The sequence below is a fragment of the Engystomops pustulosus genome, chromosome 2, assembly GCF_040894005.1.
Source record: "Engystomops pustulosus chromosome 2, aEngPut4.maternal, whole genome shotgun sequence".
Lineage (NCBI taxonomy): Eukaryota > Metazoa > Chordata > Amphibia > Anura > Leptodactylidae > Engystomops > Engystomops pustulosus.
In genome coordinates this window covers 92,205,474-92,222,712 of record NC_092412.1, presented here as the reverse complement: position 1 = coordinate 92,222,712, position 17,239 = coordinate 92,205,474, and positions in this window count along the sequence as shown.

The window sequence follows — 17,239 nt, the reverse complement described above, 5'->3', positions numbered from 1 at the left end:
ATCTGGTGAAAAACCTGAAAATTCTGCAGTTAAAACTATGTTAGTTGGATCTTGGGATGGAGCTGGCGCTCCGCTGCCAGGCGAGCTTTCGCCTATCCAAGCCCCTGTCTCTCGGCTACTCCCCAAACAGCACTTCTAAGAACCTTTGTATAAGATCAAGTGTAGTAGCGTTCTTATAAGTTTAGGATATGGCAGGTGAGGGGAATGTAAACAGATGCGCAAGAAGCGCTGAAATAATATCGGTAAATGATAAAAGTTTGCCAGTATATTTTGTGGATTACACAGCAGGGTGGCGACAAAGTTAACAAGTTTGACAAGCCATGAAAACAACCCAAAATTCTGCCTGACACAGTTCGTTTGATAAGGAGAGCATGTATGGAGGCAGCTATATGGACGACTTTTGGAGGCAGCTATGGCGATGACGTGTGGAGGTAGCAATGGAGACAACGTGTGGAGCCAGCTAAAAAGACGACATGTGGAGGCTGCTATGGAGACAATTTAATTTGGAAAGTGCCTGTATGTGGCAGTCCAAATAAGTTTTCAAACCAGAGGAGCAGGTAGGTGGTCCTCCAGAAAAATTAAATAGATTGAGTGCCTGTATGTGGCACTCCCAAAAATTGTTTAAAACAGAGGACCGGGTAGGTGGCCCTCCAGAAAAATTAAATACATAGAGTACTATAGCTAGAGCCAGTTGGCCCTGGCAAAAAATAGCCAGTTTCCTCTGCTTTAGTGTACAAAGAGGAGGAGAAGGAGGACAATGAGGAGGAGGAGTGCATACATTATTCAGGTTGAGTTTCTTTCACCTGGTGGAGAATGAAAATCCGGAGAAATCCAGGCTTTATTCATCTTGATAATTGTCAGCCTGTCAGCGCTGTCAGTCGACAGGCGTGTACTCTTATCGGTGATGATGCCACCAGCTGCACTGAAAACCCACTCGGACAACACGCTAGCGGCGGGGCAGGCAAGAACAGCGCCAGTTTGTGCCACATGTCCAGCTTTGAAACCCAGTAGTTGTAGGGAGCTGTGTGATCATTTAGGACGATGGTATGGTCAGCTACGTACTCCCTCACCATCTTTCTGTAAAGTTCAGCCCTACTCTGCCGAGACTGGGGACAGGTGACAGTGTCTTGCTGGGGTGACATAAGACTGGCAAAGGCCTTGTAAAGCGTACCTCTGCCAGTGCTGGACAAGCTGCCTGCTCGCCTACTCTCCCTCGCTACTTGTCCCGCAGAAGTACGCCCTCTGCCGCTAGCGCTGTCAGAAGGGAAATACTGTTTCAGCTTGTGCACCAGGGCCTACTGGTATTCATGCATTCTCACACTCCTTTCCTCTCCAGGGATGAGAGTGGAAAGATTTTGCTTGTATCGTGGGTCCAGGAGAGTGAATATCCAGTAATCGGTGCTGAAATAAATTCTTTGAATGCGAGGGTCACGGGATAGGCAGCCTAGCATGAAATCTGCCATATGCACCAGAGTCCCAACGCGCAAGAATTCACTCCCCTCACTGGCCTGACTCTCCATTTCCTCCTCCTCCAACTCCTCTTCTTCTGCCCATACACGCTGAACAGTGAAGGACTGAACAATGGTCCCCTCTTCTGTCTCGCCAACATTCTCCTCCTCTTCCTCCTCATCCTCCTCCACCTCCTCCGATATGCAGACCTAAGGGTGCTTTGGCTATCAACAAGGGAATCTTCTTCCCCCGTCTCTTGTGACGAGCGCAAAGCTTCCGACTTCATGCTGACCAGAGAGTTTTTCAACAGGCCAAGCAGCGGGATGGTGAGGCTGATGATGGCGGCATCGCTACTGACCATCTGTGTTGACTCCTCAAAGTTACTCAGCACCTGACAGATATCAGACATCCACGTCCACTCCTCATTGTAGACTTGAGGAAGCTGACTGACCTGACTACCAGTTCTGGTGGAAGTTGACATCTGGCAGTCAACAATCGCTCTGCGCTGCTGGTAAACTCTGGATAACATGGTTAATGTTGAATTCCACCTCGTGGGCATGTTGCACAACAGTCGGTGAGCGGGCAGTTGGAGGCGGTTCTGCACTGCCCTGAGAGTGGCAGCATCTGTGCTGGACTTCCTCAAATGCACACAGATGCGGTGCACCTTCGTGAGCAAATCAGACAGATTGGGGTATGTCTTGAGGAAACGCTGAACTATGAGATTTAACACATGGGCCAGGTATGGCACATGTGTCAGTCTGCCGAGTTGCAGAGCCTCCCCCAGGTTACGGCCGTTGTCACACACAACCATGCCTGGCTTCAGATTCAGTGGTGCCAGCCACAGATCAGTCTGCGCCGTGATGCCCTGTAATAGCTCTTGGGCGGTGTGCCTTTTATCGCCTAGGCTCAGCAGTTTGAGCACCGGCTGCTGTCGCTTAGCTACGGCACTGCTGCTGCGCTTAGAGCTGCCGACTGATGGCGCCATGCCCACGGATGGTAATTAGGAGGAGGAGGTGGAGGAGGGGTGGGAGGAGGAGGAGGCAAAGTAGGCTTTTGAGACCTGGACCGAGGTAGGCCCCGCAATCCTCGGCGTCGGCAGTATATGACCAGCCCCAGGGTCAGACTCGGTCCCAGCCTCCACCAAGTTAACCCAATGTGCCGTCAGCGATATATAGTGGCCCTGCCCGACAGCACTCATCCACGTGTCTGAGGTCAGGTGGACCTTGTCAGAAACGGCGTTGGTCAGGGCATGGATGATGTTGTCTGACACGTGCTTGTGCAGGCCTGGGACGGCACATCGGGAAAAGTAGTGGCGGCTGGGGACCGAATACCGAGGGGCGAGCGCCGCCATGAGGTTTCGAAAGGCCTCAGTCTCTACCAGCCTATAGGGCAGCATCTCCAGGCTAAGCAGTTTGGAGATGTGGACGTTAAGGGCTTGGGCGTTTGGGTGGGTTGCACTATACTTTCTTTTGTGCTCCAGCGTCTGGGGTATGGAGAGCTGAACGCTGGTGGATACTGTGAAGGATCCGGGAGGCAAAGATGGGGTTTTCGCACAGGATGTGTTTGGGCCGGGGTCCTGGGCTGACTAGCAGATGACACAGGGGAAGGAGCAGTGGTGTGCCCGGCCGGAGATGAACGGGCTTGGTGCCATTGAGTGGGGTGTTTAGTATTCATATGCCTGCGCATACTGGTGGTAGTTAAGCTAGTAGTTGTGGAACCCTTGCTGATCCTGGTTTGGCACAGGTTGCACACCACAGTCCGTCGTTCATCCGGTGTTTCTTTAACGAACCTCCAGACTTCTGAAAATCTAGCCCTCGCCACGGGAGCTTGACTACGGGAAACATTTGGCGCTGATGCACCAGCTCTGGCCCTGCCTCTCTGTCTGGCCCCACCACTGCCTCTTCCAACCTGTTCTGCTATAGGACTCGCCTCCGTCTCAGAAGCACTGTGTTCACCCGGCCTATCAACCCAGCTTGGGTCTGTCACCTCATCATCCTCCGATCCCTCAGTCTGCTCCCCCCTCGGACTTCCTGCCCTGACAACTGTGTCCCCTCATCGTCCGACACCTCTTTATACACTTCCTCCACTACGTCAATAATGTCATCATCACCCACAGACTGTGACCGGTGGAAAACCTGGGCATCGGAAAATAGCTCAGCAGCAACCGGACAAGTGGTTTGTGACTGTGGGAAGGGTCCAGAAAACAGTTCCTCAGAGTATGCCGGTTAAAATGCCAAATTTTGCTGGGAGGGGGCAGACTGGGGGGAAGGAGGCTGAGGTGGAGGAGCTGGAGGAGTGCTGATTTTGGTGACATGGGTGGACTGCGTGGAAGACTGACTGGTGGACAAATGGCTAGAAGCATTGTCCGCAATCACTAAGAGCTAAACACAACGGTCGCAAGTCTCCCAGCAAATTCCTCACAATATGGTACTAGCTTCACTACTAGTGGCAGCAAGCCCAGCCACAAGCAAACAAAAAAAAAGTAAAATATAACGCTATTGTAGGCCTAAGTAAGCCGTTGGGGTTCTCCTATGGCTATTTTCTAGCCTATACTGAAAGCACACTGCTTTGCCAGATTACTTTGAGTTATAAAAAGAAACAAACGTAAAACAAAATAAATCAGAAGACTGTGCCTAATTCAAATCAAACCCCTAATAAATTGTCCCACTTCGGTGTTTGAGGTGGATATGTGTGTCACTAAGAGCTAAACACAACGGTAGCAAGTCTCCCTGCAAATTACTCACAATATGGTACTAGCTGCACTACTAATAGCAGCAAGCCCAGCCACAGGCAAACCAAATAAAAAGTAAAATAAAACGTTATTGTAGCCCTTAGAAGGACTGTTGGGTTCTTGTAGAATCACTCCTGCCTAACACTATTCTAATAGAACACCCTAACGCTTTCCCTGACCAGCAGCAGCTCTCTCCCTAGCGGCATCCAGACAGAGAATGATACGAGCAGCGCGGGCAGGGACTAGTCTATTCCAGGGTCACCTGATCAGGTCAGACAACCACTGCTATCGACGTGTAAGGATACCACGTTATGCTGGGTGGAGTGCAGAGTCTCCTGGCTTGTGATTGGCTCTGTTTCTGGCCGCCAAAAATCACAACGGCGGGAGATGCCATTTTCTCGAGCGGGCGAAGTATTCGTCCGAGCAACGAGCAGTTTCGAGTACGCTAATGCTCGAACGAGCATCAAGCTCGGACGAGTATATTCGCTCATCTCTAATTATGATTTGATTATATATACTATGTACATCAAAAAATCCTTTTCTAGATCTTGTGAATTAACTTTAATGTTCTAAGTATCTGGGGAATTGTCGAACCCGAGGTGACCACCTCCCCTTTTTGCATTTTAAGTCCTATCACCAATGTTGATTTATGATATGTAGATATATATATTTTTTTAGGCTCATGAATGTGTGACACTATACTGTACGTTAGATATTTTTTTTCATTCAATGACCCTCTTTCTGACAGGATTTTTAATTATGCACGATCATGCACTTTCTTATGCACTGTATTTCATTCTATGCTAAACCTATTACGGTTATCACATAGTTTAATTTTCTTTTGATGTTTCAGATTTTATTGGCACTTCGGTCTTACCTCTTTGAATTGAGCGTCCCAGCGCAATGTGGGACCTCTATGCGTGTGTGCATATTGATGGACAGCGGTCCCACATTCATTTTGTCTCATGTGTGGGTACGGCGCAGGCGCATATACATAGAGCTAGGACGCGTGCGCATATCTACAATTGTGTCGCCAAATCACTATGCAGTCTGTATTGCGCATGCGCATAATATCGCGATACTTCAGATTTATATGCTATGGCGCATGCACATAATCTTCAGTGCGACCAGCACGAGTGGAGACAGCACACAGCTGCTGTGCGTTGAGAGCACACAATTTGATTGGAGGTAGGTGGTCACCCCGGGACATTTAAGGCAGGACCTCTCAACATGTAGGCACTTCCTTTATGTGTGTTCTCACACTTTTTAATTGTTTTTAAGGTTTTTTGATGCATGTTATTTGTTTAATAACTTCCTAATAAAATTTGTATGTACTTTACGCCTATGCATACTAGCTTTTCTTTTTTTGTTGCATTTCTCCCATAATATGGCGCTGCGGCCATATATCGCTATGGTGAGGGGTGGGGTTGAGTGGCACTCAACCTCTCCTCCTCTCCCCGCCCCGCCGATTTATGCCCGGTACGGCGCCATACATCTTGTGAATGTAGCCTAATTGTGATATTTTAAAATCAATCCATTTGTTCATATTGGAATACAATGAAAAATCAGGCAAATAACCTTGTTTTGCAGGTTTAGTCTTATGTCAAAGTTTGACAGAGAAACATGAACTATGTATAGAAAATAGCCCTTTAGGAGGAACTTACAAGTACATCTAGCTAATGTAATTAAACATATTATGGGAAACCAGCAGAAAAAGACCCTTTGTGAACTGATATATATCGGACGCAGAGCGGTGGGCTTTAACACTCAGGGGCAGATTTATCAGCTGTCTGAAAGTCAGAACATTTCTAGTTGCCCATGGCAACCAATCACAGCTCAGCTTTCATTTTACCAGTGCTCATGAATATTTTAAAGGGGAGCTGTGATTGGTTTCCATGGGCAACTAGAAATATTCTGACTTTCAGACATCTTGATAAATATGCCCCTCAGTGTCCAATATATCGGGGCTAGAGCAGAACTTCCCTGTCTATGACAGGATCTTAAAGGCACAGTGTCAGCTTATGCCCTAACTGAGCACAGTGTCAGTCACCCTGACTGAGCTAATACCCTGCAATACTGATGTACTATCATGAATAATCAGATTTTTGCATGTCCCATGGTGAAAGTAAAAAAAAGTAAATAATAATTAATCATTTATCATAATTTAATTCAATAAACAATAATGAAAAATTTATAAAAATGCCCAAAATTCCCATTATCATATAAAATGATGTATCATGTGAAAAAGGTCAAAATCATAACACAAAAAACAAGCTATCAACCAGCACCCACAAATAAAAGTTATAGGATAAAAATGTGGGAGGAAATGAGGACTCACACCATCTAGTGGACAATTGTGTAAATTACTGACACATTGGGGCAGATTTACTTACCCGGTCCATTCGCGTTCCAGCGCGCGTTCTCTGCGCTGGATTCGGGTCCGCACGGGATTTATTAAGGCAGTTCCTCCAATGTCCACCAGGTGCCGCTGCTGCGCTGAAGTTCCCCCGGAACGCACTGGAATACACCGAGCCGGGCTGAGTGACGGTAAGTGCAAGCTCCGCAACACTTTTTTTTTTTTAAATGCAGCGGTTTTTCCGAATCTGTTGGTTTTCATTCGGCCACGCCCCCCGATTTCGGTCGCGTGCATGCCAGCGCCAATGCACCACAATCCTATCGCGTGCGCCAAAATCCCGGGGCAATTCAGGGGAAATCCGCGCAAATCGGAAATATTCGGGTAACACGTTGGGAAAACGCGTAAATGACCCCCATTGAATCAAATGCTCCCTATTTTAGGTCACAATATATTTGCTTGTTTGTTATCCCCTTAACGACTTGGCCTTGGCCCTTTTTAGTTTTTTGAATTTGATTTTTTACTCCCCAGGTTCAAAGATCTATAATTTTTTTTATTTTTCCACCTAAAGAGCTATGTGAGGGCTTGTTTTCTGAGTAAAAAAATTAACTTTATAGTGATGGTATTAAATTTTACATGTCGTGTACTGGGAAGCGGGAAAAAAGTTCCAAATACAGTAAAAATGCTGAAAAATGCATTTGCACCATTTTTTTGTGGGCTTGGATTTTACGTCTTTCACCGTGCACCCCAGATGACATGTCTACTTTATTCTTTGGGCCGGTGCAATCATGGGGATACAAAATTTGCATAGATTTTAAAATGTTTTCATACATTTACAAAAAATAAAACCTCCTGTACAAAAACATTTCTTTTGATTTTGCCATCTTCTGGTCCTAATGACTTTTTCATACATCGGTGTGAGGAGCAGTAGATGGTGTAATTTTTTGTGACTTTTGATGATGTTTTCAATGCTGCCATATTTAGAACTGTACGAACTTGTTATCACTTTTTATAGAATTTTTTATATTTTTTACAATGGCAAAAAGTGCCACTTGTGACTTTGGGTGCTGTTTTCTGTTATGGAGTTAAACGATAGGGCATTTTTGGACGCATCGATACCTAATGTGTTTATGATTTTTACTGTTTATTTATGTTTATATCAGTTCTAGGGAAAGGGGGATGATTTGAATTTTTAGGTTTTTTTATTATATTTTTGCAGTATATAGGGATTTTCCTCCTCATTCATTACAATGAGTTGATAGCACAATGTAATGAAAGGGTTAAAATGAGACAGCCTCGGGTCTTCAGAAGACCCAAGGCTTCATGGCGATGGATCGTCGCTCCCCGATGACGTCACTGTGAGCAACCATCCTCGGCAAGATGGCGGCTCCCATCCGCTGGGAGCGTTGCCGGTGGTGATCGACAACATAGCACCCGCGATCAGTGCTTGCAATTTGCAGCAAAGACTTACCAGCTATACAGAGGGCTCAGCCCGTGAGCCCTCTCCATGCACCGGGACACGAGGGGTTAATTTATGTGTTTTACTTATTTATGTATTTAATAAACCAGTTACCTGTAATACATCAACCCATATATATATACATATTTATTTATATATATATATATATATATATATATATACACGGTCGAGGAGTGTTAATCTGGCACTCAGGGCAGGACTGACAAAATACATCAACCGTTTAATAAATACCCGGCCAGAAAAAGTTTCTATCAATTCGCTCTCTGGTTTTCTCATTCCCTAGATGTCTCCCTAACACATGAGAATGAGCTACATTGGGGAACAACAAGCTACACTCTATACAACAAGTCATTGTATACCCTAAAGTGGGGATACACCCCCTTGTTCAACGCCTGGTTCTTGGGGTACACCGTTAATTACTTATATTTTTCCAGGCATTAACAAGATTTGGATCTCTCAGCTGCTCCGTACCAAAATTTCAACTAGAGATTTGTGTTTGGGAAAGTTCTAAATCAGGAACTGTTTCCTATGAGTCCCCAGCAAGGACCTCTAAAGGAAAATTATTAGGTTCCTCTATTAGGCTCTAAAGGTACTGCAGTGACAGGCTCAGCTGAGGTATCAGACATATAGACATGTTCAGACAGGTTAACATCATGCACATTATACAATTCACTGTTTTTATTTTCCCACAAATCCCAGAATAAGGGAAAATCTTGTCCAATAATGGCACTGTGTAACAGGTTTTCAGCCACGAGAACTTCATGGCTTACTGTCCCATAAGTAGTTTCCACCATTATCACTGCAGTGAGATAGTCCTTAGTATCTCCATGGATAAAAATTACACCCATGCGGTGAGTCTTGACTTTGTCAGGGTCCACCAGACTTGCATGTACCAAAGTCACCAGACTCCCAGTGTCCAGCAATGCCAACACCGGATGACCTTATATTTGTACCACACAGGTCTGACTCTCAGACGCAGGGTCCATATGTGCAACACAAGAAGGTCTAGCAAACAGGGACACATGCCTTCCTAATTCACACTCCATAGGCTCTTCTATCGCCGGGAAGTTAGCAGCAATATGACCCAGTCCCTGACAATGCCAGCAGACAACCTCACGCTGGGCTTTCAACATAGAGTCCTGTTTTAGACTTGAAGAGCTGTCACTAGGAGCAAAAGAGTGTGACCCACCCCTTTTAGATGGCAGTCTTACCTCTTTAGAAAATGAAACAGTCTTACCGGATGATGGTTTCCTGTTTTTCCTAGGGGATGTGGGACACAACACCTGAATATAATCCTCTGTAGCTGTAAAGCGCTGCGCTATGGCAGCGCACAGAGACAACCCACTCATTAACTTGGGCTGCAGTAATCTCCTCCGGCTGCAGCCATTTTTTGGTCAGGTGGAAGAGATCATATATCTGTGACCTGACTGGCGTGGCAGGGTCATACTCCCAGGTGTAAACTCTCTGTGCATGGAGAGCAAGGGTAACCCCGAGCCGGGGTAGGATTTCTCCCTTGAGTTTGAAATACACTTTGGTATCCTGAACCCTCAGGTCAAAATAAGGCTTTTGGGGCTGACCTGTTAAGAAGGGAGTCAGAACTTCTGCCCACTGGTCCTCAGGAAGCTGGGAACTCTCAGCAATGCCCTCAAAGATGCCCAGGAAAGCCTCTACATCATCCTCCTTGGTCATTTTCCTCATGGTGTTTTGCACCAGCTGCCGGGTGCCTGCTGCAGTGCCTGTAGCGCTTCATGTCTCTCCGCCTAGGCTTGGATTTGCTGTTGTAGAGATTTGTTCACCTGCAGCTTCTTTCGCACAATATCTTGCTAAGCTTTCACAATTAGTTGATTGGTCTCCCACAGCTTTTATGGCTTCCACATGCACCTATCACTGTAAGGCATTTGCCTCTTGCTGCGTGGCATGGGCCTTTTGTAGGTTCACATTAGCTTCCACAAGCTGGTATAAGTTCCTACATTTCCTACAAGTCTCTGTCTCTTTAAGGAACTACCCACATCCGAGACACCAAACTGTAGGGGTGCAGCACACTGGTGAGAGCCAAAACAGTTCACAGAGACACGTAGTCAGACTTCTAGTTCTAAACTGGTTCAATTTCCAGTCTTTATTATCAGGTATATGTACAGGCTCAATATGTACAGGCTCATAACAAAAGGAAACAAAATACAAAACAAAAGGCCTGCCTGTCCGGGGGCTAGCTAACACAGCTTTTCCCCCTCTAGCTAATAATAAAAACAATGGCAATGGCAGTCTTTACCTCCAGGCTTGTTTCACTGGTCTCTAGTTCTGGTCAGAGAGCCCTCCCATGCTGCAGCTAGGGTTTATAAAGCCCTAGTCAAGTGTGGGCTAAAGAGCTGCATTAAGGCTGCCCCAGAACCTGGATTAATCATCAATGACCATCCCAAGTAAAAAAAAATGTCAGCACTCAGAGACTTGTATGTGAAAACAGCGTACTGGTTTATTCACACAAGAATACAAGTCTCTGAGTGCTGACATTTTTTTTACTTTTCTGCATGTGGATGGATCTTGGTCAAGGTTCTTGGATTGTGCACATGAGCTGAATACTATTTGAGTGCTTTATTCCTTTTTTTTTAATATATATATATATATATATATATATATATATATATATACACACACTCACCGGCCACTTTATTAGGTACACCTGTCCAACTGCTCGTTAACACTTAATTTCTAATCAGCCAATCACATGGTGGTGCATTTAGGCATGTAGACATGGTCAAGACAATCTCCTGCAGTTCAAACCGAGCATCAGTATGGTGATTTGAGTGCCTTTGAACATGGCATGGTTGTTGGTGCCAGAAGGGCTGGTCTGAGTATTTCAGAAACTGCTGATCTACTGGGATTTTCACGCACAACCATCTCTAGGGTTTACAGAGAATGGTCCGAAAAAGAAAAAACATCCAGTGAGCGGCAGTTCTGTGCCTTGTTGATGCCAGAGGTCAGAGGAGAATGGGCAGACTGGTTCGAGCTGATAGAAAGGCAACAGTGACTCAAATCACCACCCGTTACAACCAAGGTAGGCAGAAGAGCATCTCTGAATGCACAGTACGTTGAACTTTGAGGCAGATGGGCTACAGCAGCAGAAGACCACACCTGGTGCCACTCCTTTCAGCTAAGATAGGGAAACTGATGCTACAATTTGCACAAGCTCATCGAAATTGGACAGTAGAAGATTGGAAAAACGTTGCCTGGTCTGATGAGTATCGATTTCTGCTGCGACATTCGGATGGTAGGGTCAGAATTTGGCGTCAACAACATGAAAGCATGGATCCATCCTGCCTTGTATCAACGGTACAGGCTGGTGGTGGTGGTGTCATGGTGTGGGGAATATTTTCTTGGCACTCTTTGGGCCCCTTGGTACCAATTGAGCATCGTTGCAACGCCACAGCCTACCTGAGTATTGTTGCTGACCACGTCCATCCCTTTATGACCACAATGTACCCAACATCTGATGGCTACTTTCAGCAGGATAATGCGCCATGTCATAGTTGGAATCATCTCAGACTGGTTTCTTGAACATGACAATGAGTTCACTGTACTCAAATGGCCTCCACAGTCACCAGATCTCAATCCAATAGAGCATCTTTGGGATGTGGTGGAACGGGAGATTTGCATCATGGATGTGCAGCCGACAAATCTGCGGCAACTGTGTGATGCCATCATGTCAATATGGACCAAAATCTCTGAGGAATGCTTCCAGCACCTTGTTGAATCTATGCCACAAAGAATTGAGGCAGTTCTGAAGGCAAAAGGGGGTCCAACCCGTTACTAGCATGGTTTACCTAATAAAGTAGCAGGTGTCATTTGTCATTTGACGAGTTTTATTTTGACAAGTCTCTATTTTTACTTGAGAAAGGTACCCTAGATTCCCAAAACATGTTGTATCCAGAGAGAACTGAATAAAATGATAAAATGAATATCTTGTGTGCCCTCATTTCCTTCCACATTTTTAGCCTATAATTCCACTGATCAGAAGCGGTGAGGCTACTGCATTCTGATACAGGAGGAAGAAGGCTGCACCTTGACTATTGAAAAACGCTTCACATAGAGTTGTGCCTGTGCATGCACAACCTAAAAAGGGGAGCAAGTATTACCATTATTAATTTTTCCCTTACAAAACATTATTACTCTATGGGGCACATGTATCATAGTTTGTCGCCTGCCACTTTTTCAGGTTTCCTGAAGTTGGCCTACTTAATTATTATACTTTTGAGACTTTTTGTTGTGTGTAGCTTTTAGTCCTCAACCATAGCTCCCAAAAGTAAGTCTGGTTCTAGCATGCTCTGTTTTGGGACTTATTAGATGCAAGAATGGGACAGTTTCAGAGCCCAAAAGTCTCAGAAGTTGAACAAACAGTTGGGCTACAAAGATAAATTTGGCAACTGCATTAAATTCTGGAGGCATCTTACTTTGGAACCCTGCTTGATTCTGCACCTAAAAAGCCTCAAACTGTGAAAAGTCTCCCAAAAAGTTGCTCAAAAAAGAAAGCAATAGGAGTGATACATGTCCCATATGAGCGCTATTTTTCTTTCACCTTTTGCCATATTGTTGAAAAAAGTGTAATGCCACTTGGAAGACGGAGATGCAAAAACAATAGATTTTTTCCCATATTAGGTTTTATTTTGAGAAATTTAGTAAAACATAGGAAAACATATCTAAGTATGTTGTCCACATCAGATTACTGACCGATAGAATAAAAATAACGTTTATTAGGCTATATGGTGAACACCAAAAAAATAACATCAAAAAATCAATGACATAATTAATGCTTTTCTACTCCTCCACTCCCCAAAAAAAGTTAATATGTTTTCAACAATAGGGGATACCAACCCCAAAATGATATCACTGGAAATGCATCTCATCCCACAAAAAATAGTCCACACATGGCCCTACTAATGAAATGAGGAAGCTAAAATGTTCCCTCCTTTCTGCAGCTCGCTGTGCGTCCATACAACAAATACGGTCCACATGTGGGGTGTTCTCTTTTTTTATCTTTTGGAAGTGTGTAAAATATAGGGATATGAATGTATTACTGACAAAATTAGACCATTCTAAATGTCATCTCCATTTTGTTTTTATTACCATGCAGCGCTCAAAGGGTTAAAAATATTCCTAAAAGCAGTTTTTAATAGTTTGAAGGGTGTACTTTTGAAAATGGGGGATTCATAGCTGGATTCTTATAATTTTATATTTTAAACTTATTTAAAACAAAAATGTAGAAATGTAAATATTTTGGAAAAAAATTATAAATCTGTTTTATTTGTAAGCTGTCTCAGGTCATATAAGAATAAAAGGACTTTCAAAAAATAATTAAAACATAAAGTGGATATATGGGAAATGTTAGTAAGAAACTAATTTGAGTGGTAAAACTATTCGTTTCAAAAGCAGTACATTTCAAATTTTGAAATTGACAAATTTCTCAAAACATTTTTCGCATTTTAGTTTTTTCATAAATAAATGCAAATCATATCAATCAAAATTTCCTTCTAACATGTAGTAGAATGTGTCACGAAAAAATCAATTTGGAATGTTAAAGTGTTCAAAGGTAATAACCATATAAAGAGAAACATGACAGGATACATATAAAGAGGCAGAGCTGCCTCTGAGCTGTGTCTGCATTGAGACTGGCTGCCTCTTGAAGGGGTTAAAAAGGACATATTTTTCTATAGAGGCAACAGGGAAGATCTGTGCCTAAAAACTGGCATTTAAGACCTGAAATTAGCACACTGCAAGGGATTGCCCTATTTTCTCCTTTATGCCACCTACACACCAAGTGGGCATGGAGGGAGTATGAAGGTGACACAGCAAGGTTCTTGCCCCGCACCTGCACACTAGCCTAGCCATGCTATACCTCACACTGCTGCCTGCTGATTTTTATCAGGAGGCAGGGCAAGAGCCCCCTGATACATCCACGAGGTGCGAGACTACATAATTTGCTTGCAAAAATAACCCCAGAATATGATAAATCTCCTACAAGAAGTAAAAAGAAGTACAAGAAGTAGTAGAATTCCTAATAGAGTGCTTTAGACATCCATGGCATATACAGGATGTAATTAATGTCTTTGATATATTGCTACAACCTTTGGCAAATCAATAGGACCATTTGAAAAGCCATCATAGTGTCTAAAAAGTGTATGCAACAGCAGAATTAGCAGAATTAGCAGATACCATATGTGTTTCAGTAAGTCCTATACAGTTTAAGCCACTTCTCAACCATGTCTTCCTTTTATCTATGGTGTCCTGAACGGGGTATCAATGTGCTGCACACAATATATTCATGAAATATTTGAAAGACAGCCAACTAGATAAAATTATGCTAATTGTAGGTAAAATAGACAACTTCAAAACTTCATCGGTGTGTCACTTTTTTAAGTCAATGTTCCTCTCAATAATAATATTAGACACTGGGGAAGATTTACTTACCAGGTCCTGCCGAGTTCATGAAAGTGCGTTGTCTAACCATAATGCACTGTGCCGCAATTCACTAAGATTGTGTGCCCTATATCCTGCATGTGTCGCTTCCCCGCTCAGGTCCGACAGAGTTCACCTTCTTCTTCCTCGTGTATGTAAGTGACACAATTTGAAAGTTAAATCCGCCGCTCAGTCCAGATCCGTCGGATTGTTCGATAGCATCCCCCCATTTCTGTTGCATGAAAGCTAGTGCAACTGCGCCACAATCTGATCTTGTGCAACACAATCCCCAGTTAAATTCCCGTTACATGTCAAATCCCAAAAATTTCGGAAAATCCGACATAAGTGCGATCCGTGGACCCTTAGTGAATAAGCCCCACTGAGTTAATGATATGCATGACTCCAAAAAAACTTTTCTGTGACATAAAATAGAATCTTGTGACCAGGGAGAACTAGGCATGTTTATGAAATATAAATATATTTATTATATTTATATGTTATATTATTATTTACCATACTGTATATACTTGAGTATAAGCCTAGTTTTTCAGCACAAAATTTGTGCTCAAAAACCCTAACTTATACTCGAGTCAACTTATACTCGGGTCAACTAAAAAAATAAAGTCAAAACTCACCTTTCTGACGTCACCCGTAGGTCCTCTTCTGTCTCCGATGCTCCGGTGGCACATCAGGTCCTTCGGATCCTCTTTGGGTTCTTCCGTTCCTCTTCGGCTCCTCTGGCTGGGCAGGCTGTATACTACAGGGGCTGGGCAGGCTGTATACCACCAGGGCTGGGCAGGATATATACTACAGGGGCTGGCAGACTATATACTGGGAGGCTGTGACCAATGCATTTCCCACCCTCGGCTTATACTCGAGTCAATACATTTTCCCAGTTTTTTGTGTTGAAATTATGGGTCTCGGCTTATATTCGGGTCGGCTTATACTCGAGTATATACGGGTATATTTACTCATCTGATAACATGTTTCATGTCCACTAGTAAAAATTCCTGTTCATCTGATTTTTTAGCAACATTGTTGATGCCACAATATGCCTAGTTTTACAATATCTTTATCACAAGCAGCACGTATCAGTTGACATCTTCTTGAACTTGTACACTGCATGTTTGTGGCAGTACGGATAAGAATGAATATTTAATATCTCTTCAGAATAAATTCACCATATTTCATGTATTGGGTATTAAGCTTGATATGCAAGGATTTTATATTTACAGAAATAAAAAGGTAGCATACTCGACACAGCTCTGTTGCTTTAGTATCAAGCAGGAATAATGTAAACAATTTAAATGCATTAAACATATTAGTCTATAGATGTCTATAACAACTGGCAAGTAAAGCTTTGTAGATTTTTAAACAGTTAAAGTTTTTTTTTTATTGCTAAAATAATCAAATGTTAAAGAAACATACCCATTGCTTAAAACATGTTATTTTGTACTATTTGTAGTATTCTGCTTTGGAATAACTGGTATGGTGAAAAAATATTTTAAACATTTACTGAAATAAGAGCTTCAAATGATAAAATGGGGGGTATATAAGTGCTTGTGTACCAGAATTATGACCTACAAGTCCTGAAACAGACATAGTTCCTGGAGTATGGCCAGCAGTTGTACCTATTTCTCCATGCCAAGCCGGCATGTAATGGCATGAAGGGGCATACCTGGCAGCACAGGAACTTGTGCAAGCTAAGGCACAATTCCATGACAGGCCGGACCTGGTTTAGAACTGCCTACTGCACAATTCCGCCAGACTTTTTAGGAGGTCATAGCCTCCTGCTGGAACCAGCAGGTGATGGGGGGCGCGGATTGTATCAAAGACTGGTGAACCAAATCAAAAGGCTAATATCAATGACAAATTCTAAGAAGGAGAAAAGCTATTGACAGAAGGTTATGGTCTCAAAGTCTGGAAGAAGAATTACCAAATTTTAGATTACATGATGAGGACCAATTTCCTCCATGTGAGTGGGTGAATCATAGAGTTGTCAGTATTGTCACAGTCTATGGGGAATAGTCCCTTAGGACTAAGTCAGTGGACTCCCTGGGCCACCGCGGGAGATAACAACCTTAGCCGCACCCGGGAGCGGAGTCTAAGTGAACTCCTGGTCTTCGCCAGAGCCCGCCGCAAAGCGGGATGGTCTTGCTGCGGCGGGAGTCACCAGGTCGCTCCGCGGGTGTGACTAGGCCCGCGGTGGCAGCCAAGGTAGGGACATGGGGACCACGGGCAGGCAGGCAGGACCACAGGAAGGCAGGCAGGACCACAGGAAGGCAGGCAGGACCATGGGAAGGCCGGCAGGACCACGGGAAGGCAGGCAGGCAGGACCACGGGAAGGCAGGCAGCCAGGACCTCGGATGGCAGGCAAGACCTCGGATGGCAGGCAAGACCTCAGATGGCAGGCAGGACCTCGGATGGCTGGCAGGACCTCAGATGGCTGGCAGGACCTCGGATGGCTGCTGGATTACCGGAGCGCCACAGGATACCAGGACCGCCACAGGATACCAGGACCGCCAGAGGATACCGGGACCGCCACAGGATACAGGGACCGCCACAGGATACCGAGACCGCCACAGGACCGCCACAGGATAACACGGAACAAAGGAACACAGGAAACCAGGAACAAGGAACACCACAGAATACGGGAACACGGAGGCGTCTGGAAACGCCCAGGAAGGCTTTCTCCTCAGAAGGATGAGCTGATATATAGCCGAGCCAGGAATGCCAGCGCCAAAAAGGAGGACGCTGGCCCTTTAAATTCTTGAAGAGG